This window comes from Rattus norvegicus, chromosome 8, assembly GCF_036323735.1.
Source record: "Rattus norvegicus strain BN/NHsdMcwi chromosome 8, GRCr8, whole genome shotgun sequence".
NCBI classification, from domain to species: domain Eukaryota; kingdom Metazoa; phylum Chordata; class Mammalia; order Rodentia; family Muridae; genus Rattus; species Rattus norvegicus.
In genome coordinates, this window is record NC_086026.1 from 77607829 (window position 1) to 77623912 (window position 16084).

At 43.7% G+C, this 16084-nt stretch overlaps 1 pseudogene; it reads right to left on the reverse strand.

Moving 5' to 3' along the window:
• Positions 1-492: 492 nt before the first annotated feature.
• Akap8-ps1 (A-kinase anchoring protein 8, pseuhogene 1) lies at positions 493-9135 on the reverse strand (annotated as a pseudogene).
• Between the last annotated feature and the right edge of the window lie 6949 nt (positions 9136-16084).

The following is a 16084-nucleotide window of genomic DNA, read 5'->3' on the forward strand; positions in this document are numbered from 1 at the left end:
TCCTGTCCTTTGCAAGAGCAGAAATCTTAACCTCTGATCCAAATCTCCAGCCTCTAAATTTGAATACTTCAAAACAATTTTTTTGTAAAGATTTAATTTTCTTTACAAGATATGCTTGGATTTGATTTTCCTATAAAACTCATGTTTGGACAGTCAGATTCTGTAAACTCATTGAATAATTTGAAAATTGTGAGAACTCTATTTGTGGAAACAATTTGCATATGATTGGTATTCTTTTGATTTTTGACAAAATTAACCTGAAAAGTCATCTGGCACTAAAATCTCCCCTGTTAAGCAGTTCTGATTGTTAATTTAATTTCTTCTGCTAGGGGTGGCTGTTCAAGTTTGTCTCCATCTTTTTGTGTCAGCTATGATAATGACATCTTTCAACAAATTTATGCATCTTAACTAACCTTTTCCCCCTTCAGTTGGGAAAGCACTTTATTACTCTGGGCTTCCAGCCACGGCTACCTGAGCCCTGCCTGGTAAGGGCTATGGACCCCCTCCGCTCTCCTCATCCTCTTCCATGTCGAGGCCTGGGATCCCGCGGATCTGGCACTGCAACGCCTAGCAAGGGTACTGGGCTCTCCTCGTCCCCTGGTGGTGGCGGAGGTGTTGATGTTACAGTCCCTGCGGTGGGCTCCAGGAGAACGGGGGACTGTGCAGGCATGGCCTCTGTGAGTCCTGTTGCTTCCCTTGGTGCCCGTTTACCCAGAGTGCCAGCCTCCACCTCATCTTGTTTCTTTTCCTCTTCCGGGTTGTCAGGGAAAGGATTCTCGCCCCTGAGGTTTTGGTTGTCGTCCATAGTCTTGAGACGCTTTTGGATGATTCCAAACTGCATGGGGATGAAAAGGTCACAGGCCGCACAATAGGCCTCCTCCACCTTCTTCACAAAATGCTCCATAGCAATTTCTTGGGTCAGAGGTTGGTCTCTGTAGCTTTGTTGGATCAGACCATCAAGGTCCTCTACAGTTTTTTGGAGCTCCTCTGTCTTCTTGGTCTTGTTGGTGACATATTCCTGCAGGAAGTCGGCGGTCTGCTTGGAAAGCTTGGTACCTATGTATCTGAGGTGTTCCTTGTGGAACTTGCCGTCAAGGTGGCTACACATCTCATCCTCATAGAAGGTCCGATATTTGCAGGGAGAACACACAAACTGGATCCTTTCCACCTTTCAGTCTCGCTGCCACTTTTTCTGTTTGTCTTGGCTCTTCTTGCTTTTGTGCAACTTGCGCTTGGCCTGGCTGCTCTCATCCTGGGCGGTCAGGGCCCTTTTCTCTGAATCTTCTTTGCCTTCTTCTCTCCCATCCTCTTTTCCCTCCTCATCCTCTCCTGCTCTGGAGCCTTTCCCCATAGCCTCAGCGCTTTCCGTACCTCTGCAGCTTTCCCCTCAGGTCCTTCGTCATTGTCGGAATCACGGTTGTCTGAGCACTTTGTTCTTGTGGCTTTGCTGTCTGACTCATCAGGACTGTCACCCTACTTTTCTTCCTCTTTGTGGTCCGGAAGTCGGCTGTGGTCCAGGTCTTCCATGTCTGCCTCATCTGCTTCATGCCATTGCCAAATCTGAAGCCAAATCGGGAGCCACCAGAAAAGGCACCCCTACCACGCATGCCATACTCTACGATGTTCTGGGAAAAGAGGGAGGGCAGCCAGGAGGCGCCAGACATGCACTGGCCCCAGGCTCCCATGGGGTCTTCCCACATGTGCCTATAGCCTGAGGCCATTGACTATCCACTCTGGCCATCCCAGGCCCAGCCCTGAGCCCTTGGACCAAATGTATCTCTTCTGTGCCTTCGAAGCTGGTCATGGTAGGCATCATATTGACCCTAATAGGCATTTCCATCTCAGGGTCAAGTTTGCCATAGTCATAGCTCGACCGGTAGAGGTCTCATTTGTTCAGGATGGTCCTTGAGGCACAGGCCTCACAGGAGTCGTATCTTTCTCCACCTTCTGAGCTGTACACACCTCCTTGTATCATGTCTGTCTCCAAGTGTGTTATCATATCTACATGCTGGTTAAATCTGGATAAAACCAAATCGGTGCTGGCACTACCTGAGGCACTTAGGGTTTGCATTTGTGTCAGAGCCAGCCATTTCCCAAGAGTGTGAAGTGGCCATACCGTACCCATAGTTGGTGATGTTATCCTGGCCATCTTGATGTTATCCAAGCCATAGTTCTTGTAGCCTCTATTTGTCCCAGAGTTCCAAGTTTCATATCCATAATCACAGGTGGGCTGGGAACTGGTGTCAAAGTATGTAGACTGCAAAGTAGTTTAGGATCCTTGGACAAAGCCTTTGTAGCTCCTGGTCTCAGAGAACACTGAGCCTTGGACACAGACCTCTACTCTGTGCGTCTGACACCACGACAGTCCCTGGGAGCCTTCCACACACACCCCAGCCACTTGTTACTTTTTGTTGGTATAGTTTTTTGTAATATATCCTTGCAATATTTTATGATGTTACCTCTAGTGATGCCCTTATATTATAGATATGCTAACGCATATATATATATATATACTTTATGATTTATTTATCTATAGTTTTTACTTTTTGCAGTGCTGGGTATTGAACCTAGGTACTTGTGCATGCTAGACAAGTGCTTCACCACTTACCTGTACCCCTAGCTATATCCGTGCTCATTGGTTTTTGTCAACCCGATACAAACCTAGACATTTCTGGGAAGAGGAAATCTTAATTGAGAAAATGCTCACAAAAAATTGGCTTGTCAGCAAGTGTTTGGGGTATTGTCTTAATTAAGGATGGACGTAGGAAGGCCTAGCTCACTGTGGTTGGTGCTATCCATGGGCAGGTGGTCCTGGCTGCTATAAGATATCAGGCTGAGGAAGCCATGGGGAACAATCCACTTAGTGCTGTTCCTCCATGACGTCTGTATTAGTTCCTGCCTTGAGTTGCTGTCCTGACCTCTCTTCATAATGGATTACCTCTATAAGCTGAAATAAACCCTTTCCTCTCCAACTTGCTTTTGCTCATGGTCTTTTTACCACAATAGAAACAAACCAAGAGAATTGTTCAGGCTGACCTTGAACTTGTGATTCAGCCTCAGGTCCCTGAGTAGCTAGAACACAGACCCATACCATCAACTCCTGCTCTTCTTTTAGTTTTGATAAATGTAGCCAGAGAGGTTGTGGCATTAAATCAGAGAACTATTTGCTTACATTTGTTTCATCTTTCCTAATTTCCTTTCTACGGAATTAAGTTCTCTCTATTCGACATTTTACTTACATTGTATCCAAGTTTCTTATTTCAGCTTCTTAGGGAGGAAATCCAGATCATTGCTTTTATGGTGTCTCCCTCTGCAGACAGAAGCAGTTAAAGCTATAAACTCTGTCCCCTGCGCCAGCTCCCCTGGATCCCACACGTTTTCACCTGATGCAACTTTCTTACCGTTCGGTTCTGAGTGTTTCCTCACTTTCCTGAAGATCGCCTCCTTGGCTTCTAATAGTGCTTGAAGTCCAAATATTTTGGGCTTTTTCATCCGTCTTCTTTTTCTCTTTTATGTGGGCCTGTGGTGGCTGGTGGCTGTCCTCGGATTCCAATATTCTCAGAGCTCTGTTTCCTAGCTTGGTCAGGTTGGTTCAGTAAACATTGTGTCGACCAATCCCTGAGGAAAGTCCACTCTGCTCTTGAGTGGGAACAACCTTCTGGAAATATCAATTAGATTAACTTACGTGGCCTTCGCAGACTCTGCTGTGACTGGCTTTTGTCTATTTGTTCTGCTGGTTCCGTCCCTGGGACTTTGGTGTCATCTATCTCCTCAGCTCATGCCTCACAAATCTTGAAGTTCTGTTGGATCTATGCATAATTGGGACAGTTAGGTCTTACCCCCAAATTGACAGGTTTATCATCACAAGATGTCTCCTTTGATCTTTGCTCCCTGTTTGTGAGCTTTGTTGTCCGTAAGCCTACCTTAGATCAGGTCTTACTTGAGGCAATGCTTTTGTCTTTTTTCCCCACATATGTGTGGTATCTGTCTATGCCAATGCATCTGTATGTGTCATAGTTAGTGTTAATTGTTAACTTGACTCACCTGGGAAGAGGGAAGCTCTTTGAAAGGGTTGCCTCCATGAGACTCAATTGCTAATTGATGTATTAGGACCTTTTGAATGCATAAGTCCATAGGGAGTGGCACTCTCTGGACGCATGGCCTTGTGTGTCAGTTTAACCCTCTGTTGAAAGGTGGTTTCGGTGTTTTAAAGGCAGCATTCTGTTGTCTTCTGTGGTGGGAAGTTGCCAGCCATTTCTCCTGCTCCTCCCTGGTCATGTGTGCTTTCCTCTGGTTTGCAATGGTCGCTTTATCTTTATTTTTGACCAATTGGCTGTGACGTACACGTATGTGGTTCCCGTGGCTCCTGGAGTTTCATGGACTCCTCCTACATTGATTTACAACCTCAACCAATGACAAGTTATTTAGCTGAGGAAAGGTATGGCGGCAAAAGTTACTCCTTCAAACGTTTTCCTCCTTTCCTCCTTTGTCCTCTGCTTTCAGGTCCCGGCCGCAGGAAGGGTAGCTTGGTGTTTCCTCCATGTCACTGGAGCCTGGGTCATTCTCTCTCTCTCTGTCTCAGACATGCTCTTTCCTGTTACTTTGGCTCCAAGGCCACTTCCTAGTACATTTGTAATTTACTTGGTGAAATCTGTCCTTTCAGTTACTAGAACTTTCAGTTCTATCATGACTAGGATTGAAAGAAAAAACCCACCTTTCACTCGCTTATTAAGGTCCTCTTATGCATATTCATTGTGTCTACCTTCTGAAGAGCGTCTTACCACAGTAGCTGTTTTTTAATGTTGTCTGCTAATTCTAACTTCTCTGGCCTCTTTGGATCTGATATTTTTTTCTCCCTCTGGTATCAGTGGTCTCTTCTCAACTCTTTGTGAGGCGAATCATTTAGATCGTGTAAGGGACATTGAGTGATTGGAGTTCACCGTCTCTCTCTAGAGACACTCAGCAGTGCATCTCTGGTTAATACTTGTGATCCTTATTAGTAAATGTTGGTTAGAGAAACATTAGTTGCTCTGGTCTAGAATTCTAGTCAAATGACCGGGAGTATTCTGCAGGGTCTCCAAACTGCTTATATTCCCCCCTTTCCACTGGCTGATTCTTATAATCTTCATTTAGATTATATTTCCAGGACAGGCTCGGCTGCATGAACAGCCTGGGATATATACATTAGTGTTCTGTGTAGGAATTAAAGGAATTGCTACATGGATTTCTGGGGCTTCTTTCCTCTCTAGCTCACCTCCCTCCTCTGTGATCTCAAAAATCAACTGTCTCTTAGATCAGCACACTTCAAAATCCTGTCTCGAAAATCAACACGAATCATTGGTCCCGGATCACAGCTGACACCTTCAGCTCAGGACTTCATACTTCTTGGTCATCTCTTCCTCCCCTTGTGATCCTGAACCCCCAGCTTGAAGAGAAAGCTGGGTGCTGGTGCTCTCAGTCTACACTTCCTTCTCTAAGGAGGGCAATGTTGTGCTGAGTCCCCAGCAGGGATGACACTCACTCGCTGGATCAAGCTGATGGTAGACGCCACTTTCCTCTCATGTACAACGTAAGGCTAGTCTGGCCTCATGTGCAGCCCTGTAGTTATAAGCAAGAGTTTCACGTATGCATATTTGATTGGCATTGATTTATTATTGAATGTTGGGTTAGCTAAATACAACTGCTATTCCTCCTTGCACTCCTTAAAAAAGCCAAAATCATATGTGAGCAACTGAAATAGCAAGGGCTGGGATTGTGAAATATATATGCATATAACTAATACTACTATGGAAAGAAATTTTCCTAAGAAAGCATAAGCTGGCATTTAAACTTGAATTCTGAATTTAGCATGATAATTTGAAAAACTCCTTTGAGGAAGAATTTAGAAAAGGCAAGTGGAATTCTCTCTGCAGATTTAGTATTGGAAGTTTGTTTTCTTTCTATTTGGAAATATTGATTTCTTCCTTGCCTGTGTTTCTTTATGAGGTGTGTTGATTGACATGTCAGCCTAGGAATGGCCAGTCTGTTGTATTTTACTTTTTTTATCATCACTAAACATCTTGATTCACGTCTCAGGGCCATTGATTGATGATGTGTTGTCTTAGAAATAGTGATGGGATGCTTTGTTTTAAGATTTCACTTCTGTGGGTAAAGCTTCCATAAGGAGTCTATCATTTTATAGTTTCTACATCAAATGGTTAATTTTGTGACTATTCGGATTCCTATAATTTGTCATCATCTATGCAATTGCTAACAGACTCTCCTTGTCCCCAGTATGTAGGACTCATGTATCTGAGGCTGACCTTAAATTCATCATGTAGCTAAGGGTGACCTTAAACTTCTGATTTCGTACCTCCACTTCCCAGGGCTAGCCATGCAGACTTATAACACTGTGCCATGTTTATGAAGTGCTGGAAATTGAACCCAGGACCTTGTGTATGCAGGATAAGCACCCTACACAATGGTGCAATGTCCTCATCCTGGAGATCTTTCTCTTAACAACAGCAAAGGATTTTAAGGAAGTAAAAGGCTCCTGAAAATTAGCCTTTCTAAAGTCATGGGTTATGGAAAGGGACTGAGAGTCCATCTGCCACAGAACATGGCTGTGCAGACTTAACCAAACTGTTGGGCTCCCTAGTGACTGAGTAGGAAGATGCTGGGATTAAGGCAGTCTGAGCACAATGATGAGAGAGACAGGGGCAGACAGAGTGGTGGGGTTGTAGGTGATTTCAGCTCTTATGGCTGAGGACGATGTTCATGAGTTTGAGATTAGTCTGAGATACGTAGTACGGCCCTGGGTCAAGAACAACCCTTGAAAGTGTTATTGAAGTAGAAACAGACATCCCCTCTTATACTTTGTAGTTTTACTTGGTCTCATCTAAAGATCTCCGCTGTTCAGGGCTCACTGTCCTGTCCTCACTGTCTTACCATTCCTTCAGCCATGATGTGTCTTTGAGATCAGATGGACCATGTCTCATTATCTTACTGCTTTCTCTACTCAAAAGACCTCAGAGAAGTGTGTGTGTGTGTGTGTGTGTGTGTGTGTGTGTGTGTGTGTGTGTGTATTTAGTGTTTGGAAATGAAATTACTCTTTAATATTCTTGGCTACATCATAATAGGCTTCTAGGATGTTTCCTAAAATTGTTGCTGTGGCTACACTCATTTAGATTTTCCGTTTTATATCCACACTCCTTGGAAATAACAAAACAGTATTTGCTTTAAGAGTGCAATGAAGACTTTTTTTCTCCTTATTCTCTATTGAATCAATGTCAAGTTTGGTGTATTTTAATTCTGAGACTTTGAAAATGCTCTTGGATCCTTTTCAGGTTCTGGGGAGATGTTTATTTTACACTCTGTTAGAATCCGGTGTTTTCTAACCCCCACACAAGTAATCCACAAACAACAGAAGCCCAAGTCCCCATTCATCTCAGGCTACCATTAATGGACTGGCCTGGGCTAACTCTCAGAGCAACTGGTATTTGGAAACTGAGTATGGCCTGGAGAAGTCTATGAGTAATTCCAGACTTGGGAATGTTTGATTGGTCATACCCTCCTGTCCTTGGTTGCCCTCAGAATGTTTCAAGGAGAGTGGCAATCTCCCCAAATCCTCCCCCATTCATATGTTTGCCTCAGACAAGAGATGGCCTACTGTTAAAGATGTCTCCACTTGGAGTTGACAGCCATCTTACATTCTCACATGCAAAGGATGATAGGAGAGTCTTTAATAATAATAATAATAATAATAATAATAATAATAATAATAAATAAACCTTGTACAAGTAAGAATTTGTAAAAGATTTTCTTTTTCTTTTTAGACAGGGTCTCAGGTAGCCTAGGGTGGCCTTGAACTCACTGTAACACCAAGAATAACTTTGAATATCTGCTCCAACAGGATCCACCTCTTGGGTTCTGGGAAAATAGGCATGTGCCACAGCCATAGTTATTGTCATAATTAGTAGCAATAGTAGAGACAGCGTTCCACTTTGTAGCTTAGGCAGGAATTGAACTCAGCCCCGGATGGCCTCAAACTGGTCATCCTCCTGCCTTAGCTCTAGAGTTATAGCCAAGTGCTACCATTCCTGGGTCTCAAAATTGTTTTTATTGGTAAAAATGCAGTTTTGTGTATATGTGTGCATGTATGTTGTTTGTATGCACACACATGTATTGTATCTACCTCTGTAGGCCTGAGGACAGCCTCAGGTATCGTCTTTAGGAATCCAGTCTACCTCCTTTGAGATAGGTTCTAAACCTGGATCCCACCAATTTGGCTAGACTGGCTGGTCAGTAAGTCCCAGGTATCCTCCTGCCTCCACCTCTCTGATGCTGGGATTACAAACACACATATTGCCACATGTGGTAATTTTATGTAGGTTCTGGGGATTGAACTCAGGTCCTTGTATTTGCAAAGCAATTACTTTGACTGCTCAGTAATCACACCACCCCTACGATGATGTCCTTTGAGGAAGACATGGTCACGACGATAAAAGCAGTGTGAAACTGTGAATACTATCACTAGAGACCCTCCCACAGTCTGCCCATGAGGGCTCCTGCACACACCAGCCATTCTGTTTTGTATGGGAAGCCATGGTGAGATAATATGACTGAAAGTACCCTAAACATATAACATAAATAAGAAAGCATACTAAAATATGCAAACAGAATTGATATTTAAAGCATCTCAACAGCTGATGCGAAATGCATGGAAATTAAGAACTCCATGGAAGGCTCGGAGAAGAAGCCCAAAGAATAAGAGGAATTTGGAATGAATGCTGGGGAACTCTTTTTTGGATCTTACTGAGTAGATCTGAATTGTTTATTTACTTGGCATCCTTACTGTGTGTTCCAGAATCATTAGTGTCTTATATGTGGTGAAATGGAAACACTTCAGAACCTGGATCTGACCCATTGGATGCCTCTTGACTATTCCACGCCCAGAGCTGATAAGGTGAAGCAAAAAGTGTGCCTGAAGGAGACAGCTCTGTGAAAAAATGGACTACGCAGGCACCCGTAAGCAACAGCTTCCATCCGTTCTCCACCTCCCCAAGTGCCAACATCTTTATTCCCAGACTCGAAGGTGACATTTTCCCATTTCTTTTCCAAGCCCTGTTTCAGGAGCTCTGGCTTTAAAAGTACCATGTTCACAAGGAGCAAAGTGGTGAACATTCTAATTTAGTTAAAATTCCTGTGACTTAAGCAGCTAAAAAGGATCTCGTACAGAACAGTCTTCCAGAGCATGGTCTCTACTGGCCTGACGACTATTTTTAGGGAGAATGCTGGCAGGCAGCATCCTAATGAAAGGCACAACTCAAGTCTCCCAAATGCCTGCCCTCTTTATTTGGTGCAGACTGAGAGAGAAGGTCGCTTGTGCGCTCATGTTTCCCTTGGTTCAAAGATTTCACATCTCTGTGCATATGTCTTACGGTTCAAAAAACTGCTGCGTTCTGTGCAGAGCCAAAAGAACCATTTGTAATGTCCTTGATTAAGAGGCACTGTTGGTTGGTCAGGAAAGATCAGACCTCCTGGTTCAACGGAGTGTGGGAGAGTGACATCCAAGAATACAGAGTAAAACTGAGCCACTGTGGATGTGGGAAATGAGGATTTGTTTTTCCTTGCAGGAAATACCGTGTTTATCATTATTGATGCCTTGGTTGAAGGCAAAAGATTTGTTTCACTGTGGTTGGAATAAAGAATTTTACTTACAGAACAGGAACAATAGGCAGGGCATTCCTCACAGGCTGCCTGTGGCTTTAGGTGCCTTGTGGTTCGGATGTTTTAAGGAGGTCTGGCTGGCGAAGAGCAAAGGGCAGCAAAAGCCAGTCCAGGTGAGGCAGAATCAGGAGATCAGAGCCAGTCAACTTCTGTCAAGCACTATTTGCCATGACACCAAGGGATAGCCACTGCCCTTGGGTCTCAACTTTTTCAGCTGGACTGATATTTCCCACAGCTCACTTGGGTCTGAGTGTGACCTGGTGTCTAATCGTTCAGAGTTCTCCCTTTTTCAGTTGACAACTTTTGAAAGTAACGCTTCATTTGTCAAATAGCTGAGTCATGAGCTGTCCTGAATCTGTGCTTTGCCAGTGTGGTGGACAGAGTCAGCAGCAAGTCTTGTCTTCCATTATGTCTGACACAGAGTCTTAGGTAGCCCAGGCTGGCTTCAAACTCACTATGTAGCTGAAGATGATCTTGTGATTCTTCTTTTTCTTAATTAAAAAAAGTAATTATGTAGGTGTGTGTGTGTGTGTGTGTGTGTGTGTGTGTGTATGTACATGAGTACAGGTGACTGAGGAGACTAGAAGATGGGATTGAATCTTTTGGAGCTGCAGACAAAGGCAGTTGTGTCATCCAATGTGTGTGTTGGGAAAAATCTTCTAAAAGAACTGCTCATCTCCATTTGCATTGCTGGAATATGGGGATTACAGGCGTCTAACAGGATCACAAGTTTATACAGTGCTAGAGACCGAACCCTGGACCACCTGTAAACTAGGTTAGCAATTCCCCAATGGATCTAGTGCAAACAGTCCAGCACAATTCTACCTTAAAAGCTTTGTTTCTTGGATTTAGTATGTATTTCGGAAATGCTAAAACAGTGTGTCCAAGGACAGTGTGCTACATAGGCTAAGTCCAGTGCGGAAGAAAAGGCTTTGAGGTAATTGCCAGAGGGAGTGCCTGTTAGGTAGTTTGGGGAAAGTTTTCTTGAAAGCATTTGAATGGTTCCTTTGTTCCCTGACAGGCAGTGTGACCTTGGGATCTTGTCTGTCCCCCTCTGTTCTTGCCTTTTCCACTTCTTGGCTATAGGATCTAGGCAAGTGATTCCTTCTCTTTATAGCTCAGTTTTCTCATCTGTAATCAGGAAGGAGGACAATATTCTCTTCATAGGGTGGTTGTAAGGATCAAGCATTAAGAATGTAGAACAAAGCCAGGTCCTTGTTGGGTACAGGCTAAGTATTACAACTGATATGATTGTGTGATTGATGCCTGGCCCTACACAAAAATGTGAGCACCAGGAGAACAAGGAATTAGCTGTCTTTATATATAATAATTCTAGTGCTTATCAAGGTTTATTAGAAGGCTAGTCTCAATAAATGATTACCAAATCAATGTATTGGCTAATGCGTTCTCTATTAGATGTTAGCCAGTATGTTCTCCTGTCTGTGCCCGTGACATACATATACTCCATTCCCTGACCTCACTAGTACCCTACATCTACTCTGAAGAACAGAGTTCAAGCAAAGACCTACAGAAGTAACCTCTGCTGTGGTTTGGTAGAGAACCCTATTCCCAGGTCCTTGCACACGATGGCTGCCTTTGCATCAGCAGCCTGCAAAGTCTGGCCTACTAATAAGGACAAAAGTAGTTGCTAGAAATAAATGAGTAAGAAGACCTGCTGGTCTCACAGCTCAACTTTCTCAAGGCTGTGCCGATCAGAAGGCAGATGATGTCCTTGAGCGACTCCACAACCCAGATAAGGCTGTCTCAGACAAAGGGACTGTCCCTGCTTTGACAAATGGGGTTGACCTTCCAGTCCGGCTAAAACATCCTGGTTTCAACAAAGTCGGTATCAGGTGGGAGATGATACATGGCCGTTAGGATGTAAATCTACAGCGGGTGTTAACTGGCTGCCTTGTTATGCAATTAACCCACAATTCATAAGCACAGCCCAGGAAGAAGAAAAGCCCCCCTCCCCCATTTGTTGTCTTTTCTGGCTTCTTAAGTGGCTGTGTTAAGAAACACTTCTGCAGAAGGGAAGATTCATTAGTCGTAGATTCTAAGAGTCTCTGTCTGAATTAAGACTCTGTAATTTAGCCTCAAATAACACTTGTCTAAACATAAGATGAGTCAATTAGTACAATCAGAGGGATTCTGAGCTTTCTTTGTGTCTTTGTTGGTCCCACCTCCAGCAGTCAAAGAAGGTAACTAACCGCACAGACATCTTTAGCCGATCGGGCTGGAAGTGAAATGGCAACTGAAGAATGAGAATTTCACATTTAATTTGAGTCAAAAGAGAAAAAGACATCCTATGTTATTTGGTCCTCTGTCCTGAGTTTCAGATAGGAGCCTGCTTCCCAATCCATTATCTCTGTCTCTTCCAATGTGTCAGCTTGTATCTCCGACTCTGAGGCTAGATCAAATGGCTGCACTTTCCCCAAACTTGCAATTTAATGCCACCGTATTTTCTTGGTGCTTGAAATTTTGAACTACTAATTGAAATTTTGATTCAATTTGTTAAACGGAGGACCTGGGAGGGCGTGATAATTATCTCCGACTAGTCTGGAGTCTGTCATGGGAAAGATAAAAAAAAAAAAAAAAACAAACGTTGCTGGCTGAGGGTATAGAACAAGGGACAGAGGCTGAGGAGGGAGCCCCTAATTCATTAGAAAGAGTTGTTTGTCAACTGAGAACGAGCAAGCTGGAAATGGGCTATCCTGGGCGACAGTAGAGTGTCTTTGCAGGGTAATCCCTGGACTGCCCAGAGACTGTGAAGAGGTGGTCTTTAAGGCTACTGGGCATTATGGAGTTCTCTGTTCAAAACAGCCGTTGGAGGACTCTAGTTCCTGCTCTCCTGGTGGTTCGGGGAAGCCAGGTGACTACTTCTGGCCTTTACAGCTAGTTCATACCTGTTTAGTTCATTTGTTTATATTTATTTACTTTCGGTTTTTGAGACAAGGTCTGGTAGCCCACACTGGCTTGGGGTTTAGCCAGGGACTCCCTTAAACTCTGCTCCAACTTCCTCCACCTCCCCAGAGCTGAGATCACAGGTGTGTGCCACCAAGCTTGGTTTATTCAGTGCGGTCGGTGCTTTATGCTGCACTTGCCCCCTTTTCAGCCCCTCGACCTTTTCAGTATGGCAACACACTCCCTGGAAACGAGGTGCCTCTTCCCTTGCCTAACTAACTCTCATTCTGCTTCAAATATTATTTCAGTTACTGTGTTCTCAGGGGGCCTTTTACCACCTTCTCCAGGGCTGATTTTCTTGCCCCTCTGCACACTCGACCTCTTTTTTCTTTTTCTTTTTCTTTTTTTTTTTTTTTTTTTGGAGCTGGAGACCGAACCCAGGGCCTTGCGCTTGCTAGGCAAGCGCTCTACCACTGAGCTAAATCCCCAACCCCACACTCGACCTCTGTTACTCCCAGTGATGTCAGCATAGAGCTACAGTGACATCATCATGGAGTTAGACTTTCTTATCATCCCCCCGATCTCTCACTACATTGTATTTCCCTGAGGATGCCAGTCACTGCTTCTATTGCAGGAGAGGCATCTGGCATGTCCCAGGTGCCCAGGGTGAGCTGTGTGCGGTCTTCATTAGATGCCTCTTTTCTAGACAGATGCACGCATGTGGGCTTTGAGAATACCTCCAGTCAGGATATGAGAGCGCACAAGAGAATGATGCCGAGAGATATGCCAGGGATGGAACTCAGGTCCTCATGCTTGCAAGGCAAACACTTTGCAGACTGAACCATCTCTTCAATGCTTCATGTTCATTTCCTGTTATGAATTCCCCTCACTGACCCTGCTCTACTCTCTGCCCCTTTGGTGGTGCTTTGTGGCTGTTCTTACTTAGTCTCATTATTGTACTTCAATAGCAATGAACCATTCTTTGCAGCATTGTGGACAGTAGACAAAGCATGGTACATGTGTCTAGGGAAGGTACCAGGTCCCCAAATGTGGTTTTAAATGTCCCCAAGCAAGTCAGACGTTTGAACACTAACACATTCAGAGTTAAGCTTAATATTCTTGGAGTCCTTTCTGATTTCAGAGGGATTCCTTTACAAATGCCCATCTAACCAGGCTTTCCCCTTGTTTCAGTTTTCTTTAGAAGCTTAATACTTTGCCTCTCGCGTAACACACACAGCTTTTCTTATTTTCTGTTGTCTTTAGGAATTGTGGAAAACCTGTCACACTCTATAAAGATTGTGTAGCAGCTGAGAAAATTTTATACCAAGTGGGAAAAGTGTTTACTGACCTGTCATCAGCAGCGACATGATGCCAACAGAGAGGAGCCTGTAAACACGGGGATGGCGTCTTTCAATCTGCCAACTATTCACTGTGTCAACATCGGGACCAGCACTGAATTTATAGAAAAGGGTTATAGGATTTTGAGAAATGGGAAATATTCAAAGGATAGTATACACAATTAATCTTCACGACAGAGTTCGTACCTAACACTTCACTTGACAAAAGGAGATCTAAGTATGGTGTGGAGGGTGAAGGTCAGGAGCAGCCTGGGTTAAGGACGGGGAGGGAATTGTTGACCAGACAGTTCATCAGTGGGCTGTAAAGATTCTTAACCTTTAGAACTTGCACAGACAGGGTGACATAGCCCCAGTAATAACAGTAGGTAATAAATACTTCGGTCTTTTTCTAAGGTCCTCAGTATTTTCTCCCATGGCAGTGGAATCTACTTCTCCATCCAGTTCATAGAGGAGGGAACCCAATATAGAAAGGGGCAAAGACCTACCAGGCTAGAAGCAGCTGCACTGGGATTCAAATCCAGGTGTCCAGCGTTACAGATCCTGTGCTTGGTACTGTATGTGTGGGAGACCAGTGTTTCCACACACTTTATGCTGAGAAATGCAAAGGGGAGGAGATGACAAAGTGCATGGACCTTTACTTGAGTCAGGTCAGCATCCCCTTTTGCTCATACCCAATTGTTTCTGGGTATGAAGTTTTCCCAAGTCACCTCTGAGCCTTGACTGTATTGGGATGCATCATTCTGATTCCCACTGACCAGTTCCTTGTACAGTCTCTACCTGTGTTCTTTTAAGGCATGCCTTGGCCCCACCCCTACCCTTCACCATGTCACTTTTGCACACGGTCAGGGAACACAGCGACCTTTCACTCACTGTCCTGGCTCTGTTTCGGCATGGAAAATACTAGAAGATGCTTACTGCCTCCTGACTTCAACACATGCTCTGGGCCCTACATGCTCTACTCAGAGATTTGTATTAAAATCAACACATCCAACACATCTTGGCACAGGGTTTGTTTGTCTCAGCTTTTGGGGATGTGTGTGTGTGTGTGTGTGTGTGTGTGTGTGTGTGTGTGTGTGTGAGAGAGAGAGAGAGAGAGAGAGAGAGAGAGAGAGAGAGAGAGAGAGAGCTTTGAAAGGAAAAGATGGCTGGCTTTGAGAGAAGAGAATTGCTTTCTTAATAAAAGAGAAAATGGCCAAATGAGGGTAGGCTCGCATCCCTGAGATGAGACTAAAGGCCATTTATTTAAATGGTAAATGGCTAAAAATGCAGATCAGATTTATAGGGCTTCTACAAATAATAAAAAATGCTTGTATACAGACACACATGTAATAAGCCTGAATTGGCTATGAAATTTATCTTCATGAGTAAAGAGGGAAGGGACTGTTGATGCTGTTAGGATTTTTACCCCATCTTTCCAGGGAAGACAGGATTAATACCAGGAGAGATAAATCATGATGTGATTTTTGTATGTATGCACGAAGCAAACACAATGAATATTTGATTTTCTCCAACTTCTGCAGGGCTAAATCAATTTGAAGAGATAATGGTAGGGGATTAAGTTATTGGAACGTGTGTAACTATAAAGTTTTGAATATAGTTAACTCACAAGTTATTACAATTTCAGCAGAACATCTGTTATCATTGAAATAACAGATGTGTTGTGTATTGTGAAAAGGAGAGAAAATTGGATATGCACATGGTTTGCAAAATAAACCAGTCTCATATTAAATTTTTTGTGAGATGTAATGCTGTAAAAATTATTACAAAGAGTGGGTTCCCTGAAGAGGTGTCCCCAGGCGAGGCTATAACGCAAAGAATGCCACTAATAGGCAGTCACCTTAACACATGAAGCAAACAAAATGTTCTCTGGACTCTTTTGTGTGTTAGTGTTATAGAAGGGAGTTTACCATACTTAGAGGCACAGAACAGTTCAAAGCCATAAAGTAGAATGTAGCAATTCCAGGAAGGGCTTGGTGTAGAGAATACTGATTTTCCAACATTGCCAACTGTACAACTGGTTTACTGCAGTAACTAAACTACAGGTTCCTAGAGACCAGTGACTGGTTTGTATTCACCCTCTCTCTTTGCAGGGTTCATATTTTCTTCCTCTCCTC